The 9,269-nt window shown below is 40.4% G+C and overlaps 1 long non-coding RNA gene across 3 annotated transcripts in view; it reads left to right on the top strand.

The window, feature by feature from the left end:
- LOC121922915 overlaps positions 1-6,978 on the top strand; it is a 112,434-nt gene extending 105,456 nt beyond the window's left edge. For all 3 annotated transcript variants that reach the window (XR_006102257.1, XR_006102256.1, XR_006102255.1), the window contains 5 exons: positions 2,292-2,609; positions 3,858-4,112; positions 5,174-5,317; positions 6,519-6,596; positions 6,805-6,978. This is a non-coding gene — a long non-coding RNA (uncharacterized LOC121922915). The remainder of the gene's footprint in view (positions 1-2,291; positions 2,610-3,857; positions 4,113-5,173; positions 5,318-6,518; positions 6,597-6,804) is intronic.
- The last annotated feature ends 2,291 nt before the right edge of the window (positions 6,979-9,269 follow it).

A 9,269-nucleotide genomic window follows, 5' to 3' on the forward strand; every position in this document is an offset into this window, starting at 1 on the left:
TCCTAATTAAATATTTAATTGAGTTTTTCAATGAAGTCTGTAGAACAATGACAAAAACAACTAACTACAAAGGCCAAGGATATGTATCTGGCAGAAAATCCCAATATCTGACCTTAAATTCTCAAATATTTGCTTAGTTGGAAAATTTTGATTTGCCAGAATTATATGCATGTGTATTTGCATATTTGTGCGTTAAGAGTTCTTGTTTTCAGTTGTCTTTCTTCACTGGCTGAATTTCATGGAACACAGGTACCAGACAGGTACACTTGATTAGGGGGGAAAGGACCTCCAAAAAGGGGCACATTTATGCTCATTGCAAAATGCCTATACTGTATTCTGAATCCATCTTAGCCTACCATTCTGATTTACAGGCTAGTTGCCATTGCTTTCAGATATTTATGAGCTACAGGCAACTCATTGGCTACCATACAAACAAGTGACAGACAAATTTAAAACAATTATAAAACAGAAGAATTTGAAGAATTCCCACCATCTGTACGCCGATGACACCCAGTTGTATCTTTCCACCCCTGACCTTTCTCCAAGGCTTGAATAGCAAGTTTCGTCTTGTCTCACAGCTGTCTCGCAGTGGATGCGCCATCGGCGTTTGAAGCTCAACATGTCCAAGACGGAGCTTCTTGTATTTCCTCCTAAGTCTACCCTTCAACACTCCTTTTTTGTCTCTGTGGACAATATTTCTATTCAACCAGTCCAGCAAGCCCGCAGTCTTGGTTTTATCTTTGACTCTTCTCTGTCGTGTATCCCTCAGATCCACGAGGCTTGTAGATTCTTTTTATACAATATTGCCAAAATCCAACCATATCTCTCTGCCTCTACTGCCAAGATCCTGGTCCATGCCCTAGTGGTCTCACGACTTGATTACTGTAACATCCTCCTGGCTGGGCTTCTTCTTTCTCTCCTCTGCCCTTTAATTTCTGTCCAGCATTCAGTTGCACGCATTATTACATCCGCCCACTGCTCTGACCATATCTCTCCTTTGTTGGCATCCCTTCACTGGCTCCCCCTCCTTTTCCGTATTCAGTACAAGCTCCTGCTGTCGACGTTTAAAGCCCTCCATGGGCTGCCGCCCCCGTTATTTATCAGACCTTCTTTCTCCTCACCTTCCCACTTGGGCCCTCCGTTCTGGTATTCAAAGTTGGCTGTCCCAGCCCAGGATTTCCTCTGCCCCATCTAGGATTTGCCCCTTTTCACTTGCTGCCCCTCACTCCTGGAACCTTCTTCCCCCGTGAGCAAGGGCCATCACTTCTTTAACCAGCTTCAAAACGGAGTTGAAGACCATCGTGTTCAGAGAAGCCTTCCCAGACATTGCGTGATTGTCACTTGCTATCTGATGTTCTTTTTGTTGCCTGTTTTATTGAACCATTTCCTGTATTGCTATGTGTTTTATTTGTATTATCCTATCATTTCTTAGATTGTATGCCATAGGCAGGTTTACTCTTTTATATTTGTTGTTTTTATGTACAGCGCTGCGCAAATCTACAGCGCTATATAAATAAAGAATAATAATAATAATAATAAATAATAAGAAAATGAAAATTAATTAGATAAACTGATAAGGAAAAACGGTTCAAAATTGACATCAAAATTTTACAGTGTAATGTTAAAAAGTGAATTAGAAGAGAACATTGTGAAATAAATAATGATTAAGTGGGCAACAGACATTGGGAGAGCAAATGACCAGGAAAGTTGGGAATTAGCTAGAAGAAAACAACAATTAAATGCTAGGATTTAAAAGAAAACTATTTCAAAATGGAAAATCGCTGGTATCTAAGTGCAGTAAAACTAGCAAAAATCTACAAGACATCTGGGAATAAATGCTGGAGGTGTAAAAGTACTGTGGGTGGGTGGGTGGTACAATACAATGAACTTGTAAATGGGAAAAAATACAAATGGTTTTTAAAGAACATAAGGTGCATAGGTAAAAAACAAAACAATTACTGACAAAAAAGGAAAATACAGTTGGCCCACCTGCATCCATGGATTCTTTATCCTCTGATTCAACCCTCCACAGATTTAAAATATTCAAAAATAAAAATAAAAATATGAGTTCCTAAAAGCACACCTTGATTTAGCCATTTTCTATAAGGGATACCATTTCACTATGCCTTTGTATACATTGGGGCCTGAGCATCCATGGATTCTGGTATCCATGGGGGTTTCTGGGATGCAGCCCCAGTGGATATTAAGGGACCCTTGTAGTTAGTTTAATAATCTATGTTTGGTGCTTGAACTAACTGGAACACATGCATACTTCTTTTGTTTTCTATTAGAATTTTCCAAATTCTCATGTGAACCATATGTTGGAGAACGTGGAAAAAATACTAATATTACTTGCAAGAGCAACCACATTATTACAGATGTCACAATGAAATTCTGCTCTTATAATGAAAGCAGTTGTCCAGAAGAAAGTGAAATCAACACGTTTGCTGGGAAGTATACCTCCGATGATGGAAGAATTTCACTGACGTTGGATAATTTTGCCATTCTGATTTTCAACAATGTACAAATATCAGATGAGGGATATTATAATATTTTTCTTAAAGCTGACAAGGGATATGACACACTGAATTCCTTTCTAAACATTGTTGGTAAGTTTGAGCCTATAAGCATGTGCATCAAGTAGGGTCTGTTTGCAGCCTTTGGAAGGGGAGCCTTTAAATTTTTTCATTATTACTGAACAACTGTTGCCAATCATACATAGAGAGAGAAATCTGAGAAGTGCAAGCAGGTTTCAGGAAACAAAGGGAAACTAAGGACCACACTGCAAACATATAATGGCTAATGGAGCATACAAAGGAATTACAGGGGGAAAATCAGATATCTGAGGAAATATGAATGGAGACTGCAGTTAAGAAATTAGAAGAAGACTAGGAATAGCAAGTGCTGGGATGAAAGAACTAGACAAGATCTTAAAGAGTAAAGATATACAACTGAGCAGGCAGGAAGAAAATCAACTCAGGGCCAAAACAGGTGGCCCTAAAGGGGCAGCTTAATGTCACCCCAGAGAAAGCTGGGTGGGGGCCGTGGCAACCACATTCTGTGGCCTCAGTCTGGCCGGCTTCCACCTGAAATAGGAGTGGAAAAGAAATCTGCTCCTATTTGGGACAGAAAAAAGCTGCCTCTTTGCTGCTGGGGCTGATTTTTCTCTGGCTCCAGGGCAAGTGGCATCTAAACGCCATGCCCCTGAGTCATGTGGAAGCTGGCCAACGACAAGTTGGCTTTACCAGGCCGTCAGTTTCAGCCATCGTTTGAGATGTGGTGCTAGAGAAAAGTGCTAAGGATACTGTGGACAGCCAAAAAGGGGTCCATGAACAGATCAAGCCTGAACTCTTCCTGGAAGTCAAGGTGATCAAATTGAGCTTATTGAACTTTAGCCACATCATGAGAAGGCATAACTCACTGGAAAAGACAATAATGCCAGGAAAGGTAGAAGGTAGTAGAAGGATAGAAAGACCACACAAGATGGATAGACTCAATAGACTCAATCAGGGAGATCATGGGCCTGAATTTACTGGATCTGTGCAGAGCAATGGAAGAGAGGGATCTCTGAGATACTTCACCCATAGGGTCACCATGAGTCTAGGTTGACTCGAGGGCAGTTACAACAACAACAACAACAAACTGTTGCCAAACAAATTAGAAATCCAAGATCCAGTTAATTGGAATGGAAAGTGGGAGGGATGCAAAATGCAAATACTCTGTATATCAATACTAGTCTTGCGTTTAATGATGAAAACACCTTTGGTTGAACTTTCAGTCCTTAAAAATCTATATCCCCCCATCAATTCTTTATGTAGCTTGACAATTTATATATAGTACACCTACATATTTTTCAGCACCCTATACGAAACCACAGATCACAAGAAAGAATGAGACTGTTGTATGCACAGCAGCTGGAGGATATCCAATCAAGCACCTCTATTGGTATGATAATAATGGAACCAATCTGACTCACAATTCAAAGTGTGAGCATATAAAAGGTGTGAATGGCTCATACTCTCTCAAAAGTTCTCTACAGCTGGATTCTTTTGCCAATGAAATAACATACTGCTGTACTTTCAACAACAGAGACAGTTCTCATCCACTACAAAGTGAGTTCCTCCCCCCCCCCCCCCCCCCGACACCACCTTTTCTCTTTTGCAATTATTCAGTACAGTTTTCAGGCCTGTTCAGCAGTCACAGTTTCTAACCTAGGAATACTGCATTTCTCTTACATAGGAAGAAATCTCAACAAAAGAATAGTTTGACACTGCTCAGGAAACTCTGTCAGTTTCCCCAGTTTGAATTAATATCAAGATGAGCTTCATTATCTAGTGAGATATACAGTTGGCCCTTCTTTTTTGCGGGGAATCTGTTCCGGATCCCCCTTTGTGAAAATGGAGGCTCATGCATATTCAAGCTCGATAGGCTTGAATGGGGCACGTGCCCATGTGTGTGCATGTGCGTGCGCGTGTAGGGGTGCGCCCCATTAAGGTCGCCCCTCTGGATTTCCAGGTTCGTGGATCTGAGATCCTCTAATTAGGAGGAGTCACTGTAGTTTCTCTTTGAAAGAATTTTGGGGAGGATCTGAGTGGAAGGTGATCATTTTGCAGGAAATTAATTAAAAAGGGAATGTGAAGGGAATGTTAGGGGACATGGGTAGAAGTGCTTGGAGAAAATTTAATTAAAATGGAAACGCTTGCTGGGTTTGACATTTAATGGACTGAAAAGTCACTTGTTTTGATCTAGTCCAGCACTGCTCCCAACAGTGTGGAGTCAAATGTCTCTGGGGCTTTTTCACACTATATAACTATAGTGCTATTTTCCCACAACATCTGTGATAATAACAACTTATGGAATCCCTGAATTTTCAGTTTGGGAATTTTTTTTAGAATTCTCAGCCAGAGAGATCTAGTGTCTTTGACCAAACTACAAACCCCAGGATTGTACAGGAAAAAACCATGGTAGTTAAACTGGGGTCATAATGTGGTAACTGTGTAGTGTAAAGATCCTAGATAATGTGTAGCAGACCTGTTTTTTAAAAAGTGATACTGTAATGCCTTCATTTTTTATTTATAATACATGTGGAAGTATTTATATATAATAAAAAGTCACAATAAGTATTGCTGATATATTTACTCTAAATATTTATTTTTATTTTTCTCTGGAACAGCTTTTGATTGCATGACATTTGAAAATGGCATAGTCAACAAATCTGTATCTGAAAATACCACAAGAAATTCCATTCTGATCCCGTTCCTGATTATCGTAGTGGCTGTTGCTATTGCTGGGGTTTTTTACTGGACAAAAAAGAAAGGTGTGTCTTTATAATCAGTTAAATGCTGCCTGTGTATTGATGTTTTCCTCTCCAGGTGATTATTTAGAAACAGTCCTGTCTAGAGATAGATGTTGAGAACTTTATGTTGGAGCTTGGATCCATGGGTTGGACCCAAGGTTTGCTTTCTGTCAGCAGAAAGGCTTGCCATTCATGAAATGTGTCTCTGCCCAGTTGTTTAGGTTTCTGTCTCCCACCTTGAAACATACACCTCATCCTGTTCCGCAGCTGGGTCATCTAACCATCTGTCTGCCAGGGAGCTGAAGGAGCAGGTGTGGCAAAAATGTCGCCTTCTGTTTGCCCAGTTGCCCTAGGACAAATCTGTCTTCAGCCCAACATAAATTTTGACTAAAAATCCTGACCTTTTTTTTTACAGCCGTCTATAATTTCAACAGAGCATAGTATTCAGTAGTATACAACAAGAGTAAATAGTAAAAAAGAGGTGTCATTTTAGTGTATCACGTTCTAAAATAGAAATTAAAACAATATAATGAATATTATTTCTAACCTAATATGCCTGGAAAAGCTAAAACAGCATAACTTGGTGCTTGTTAAGTTAAACACTAAGACTGAGATCCGACCTGAAAAAGTCGTATGCAGTTCCATGTCTTTGCCTCTACCCCATCAGTTGCCAGGCTCTGGGAAGAGGCTCCTTAATGGGAGAGGAGAGGCAATTCAGAAGAGGAAGAAGCAGCTGGTTTCAGTAAATGGGGTGGGGGGTGGGTGAGAAATGAGGGTGCCCTTCCAGATGGAGTACACCATTGTTTTCCTTCCCATCAGCACAAAGACAAGACGCGTCTTCCTCTTCTGAATTGCCTCTCCCACTTGTCCCCAATAGCAACAGGAATCGTTTCCAAGGCTTGACACAGTTGTGGAAGGGCATGTTTTGGAGAGCGTACTAAGGGCAATAGAACAACCCTCTGGGCTTTATCCAAAAAGAAAGAAAGAGAGGGGTGGTGGTGCATATATCAAACATACTCTCTTCAGCCACCAACAGATTTTTAAATCTTCCCTCCCATATTACAAATCAGTATGCCCTACCCTCATGCCATTGTTCAAGTCCAGATTGGGCCACACACACTTGCAATTTTTTAGAAATAAGCAAGGCTTGATCATAGCATTATTTTATCTTTGCTATCAATTTCTTCTGTAGTTTCAGTTTGTTTTATCATTCCTTTTTTAGGTGGCACTAAATTATGCTGGCAACAAGTTCCAGTTATTTAAAAAAAGAATTTCCTCTGGATGTTGTTTCTCACAGAAGGTAGGTATATTCTGTTTGTTTGTAATCCAGCTAGCTACAGGAATACAGGAATAAAATTCTATATTGTTCTTATCTTTTCACTTGGGTTGCACTATAGAAATAATGTTTCATGTATCTGCTTCACAAGTGAACTGATGGGCCAATTGCATTCAGTGAAATTCTCGCTGCCATTTTTTTCATTTTTATTTCTCTTCTTTCTGTCTTTCAGAGTACCAATTCTGGAAGAATCTTACTGAGACCAGAGAGAGAGAGAGAGAGAGAGAGGAAAAAATCAAGGAATATTCATTATCAAGATATAGCCATTGATTCGAACATTAATGTGAATGAAATTATTGTGGATGGTGCTTTCTTTTGATAATGTACATATAGATATGTGAACTTTCGTGACTGAATTAAGTTCATTGTTTTCATTTTGGTCAAAAGCATCTGAGGAAGTTGACTGAAGTCTACAAAAGCTCATGCTACTAACTTCTTTTCTTCAGTTAGTCTCTCTACATACTGAACATACAAGGGCGGGTTACAAACCGCCATAAAGTACGCGCTCCGCGCATACTAGGGTTAGGAAGGGCCGTATTAGGGTTAGGAAGGTTCTTACCTTCCTGACGGCCCTTCCTCCCAGTACGCGCGGAGCGCGTACTTTTTTGCGGTGCCCATCCACATGGGCGCCGCCATGTTGACGTACTGGACGCTGTGTGTCCAGACGTGTCGCGGCAGAAGTGACGTCGCGAGGGTGCACTCCACCCCTTGCGGCGCCACTTCCGCGTTCAAAAAAGGAGCGGCATTTCGCTGCTCCTTTTTTGCTGCGCAGGGAAGCCTCGCGGTCTGGCAGCTGGGGCTTCCCTGCGCAGCGAATGGCGGCAGCGGGAAAACGGCCCCTTGAGGGCCGTTTGTAACCCACCAAGATCTCTCTGCATGCAAGATCTCTCTATATACTGAACATAACCTGTTATTCAGGTTTCCAAATGTTTCAAAAAGGTGTTTGAAGCAAGGAAATGTATAGTGGGGTGTAACAGAAATTTCAGTAAATTTAAAGATCTAGGACTGACAGAGCAAAGAATTGACAAGAGGACCTAATAAATTTAAAATCCATAAGTTTGTTTCCAATTGTCGACAAAGGAAAACATTGAACTCAGTGGAATTCCAGTTCCAAAAAGCTGAGATCCCGAACAAGACAAAATGGCTCTTTTTATATTATTGAAGACAAAGAAGCTTCTTCAATACACCTGATTGGCTAATTACAATTTAAACATACAGAATTCTTACAATCAGAACAGAAATACATGCATACATTAAAACTGCATCATCACTCCTTACCCCCTCCTTTAGGAATTTAGTAGCTTTTCTTTTAACCTTGCTTCTGAACTTCAACAATGTATCCTTATCTTAAATTGTGTATATTATGTCTAATTCTGTTGGTGCCAGCTTCTTACGGGTCATGAGGCTCATTTTACTCCTTTGCTCTAATTTTTTTTCTAAACTCCAAGCCTCTATTTTAAAAACCTATTTTTCTTTAACCAAAGCGACTCAATGTTTCTATGGCTTTTTATTTCAACAAGGAATTTCCACCACAGGGAAATAATTTGGTTCTAGTTATGCCACTTCCCCAGCCCCAGTGATTTTTTAATCTAATAAATGAGCTAGTATGCCTAAGTTGTTTGGCCCTTAAAGTTACTGGAGTAACTGGAGTAACCTCTGGCTGCTCCAACCACAAGTGCACCCTGAGCAGTGTGGGTCCCCAGCAACCAGATGCCAAGGTCCCAAGGCTAGCGGCTGCTGCAGTCTGCAATAGACTGCCAGCAAGGAATGCTTTTGGGTGCTCTTTTGGTGGCCACAGCACAACATCAGCCCAATCCGGAGGTGTGCATCATCTGAATGCCATGCCCCTGAATTTGCCCAAAGAGTGGCACTTTTGGCGCATCTGTTTCAGGCCAAGAGTATGCAAATTTTAAATAATCAAAACTTACTGCTAGAAAAATAATTCAGGCTAAAAACCCCTGCTCAAATCAGCAATTGGCTTCACATAGAATTAGGTGCTCTAGGGCTGCACCCACACTTTAGAAATAATCCAGTTTGACACCACTTTCAGTGCCATATATCAGTGTTATGAGATTTTGGGAACTGTAGTTGTGTGAGACATTTAGCCTTCTCTGTCAGAGAGCTCTGGTACCACAACAAACTATAATTCCCTTAATTCCATAGCATTGAACCCTAGCAGATAAAGTGATGTCAAACTGGATTATTTCTGCAATATAGATGCAGCTTAAATAGAAAAACCTAGAAAATAGTGACAGCAAACCATGTTTTGCATCCTTGAGATGATACCGATTGGCTCTTATGTACCATGTAATATTGTTGACAGGGTATGATTACAAGTGAAATAAGCTATTCATGAGCAGACAGGATGCTTGAGTGTGTATACCAAAGTAAAGGAAAAAATGTTAGTGAATACATACCGGAAACAGATGGGCCAAATAATGCAGATTCTGGTGACTTGAGACTTGATTTGAAATTTGGAGTAAAAGACTTGAACACATCACTGCTGCAATGGTACACTGAAATCCATGCAAAAAAGAATGATTTACCAATTGCAAAGAATTGGTGGGAACATAAACCTGGAAAGTTGCAAAAATAGTGAAATAAATATTCCATGGGACATTAAGATTGAAATTGATA

The sequence above is a fragment of the Sceloporus undulatus genome, chromosome 2 (genome assembly GCF_019175285.1).
Source record: "Sceloporus undulatus isolate JIND9_A2432 ecotype Alabama chromosome 2, SceUnd_v1.1, whole genome shotgun sequence".
Classification (NCBI taxonomy): domain Eukaryota; kingdom Metazoa; phylum Chordata; class Lepidosauria; order Squamata; family Phrynosomatidae; genus Sceloporus; species Sceloporus undulatus.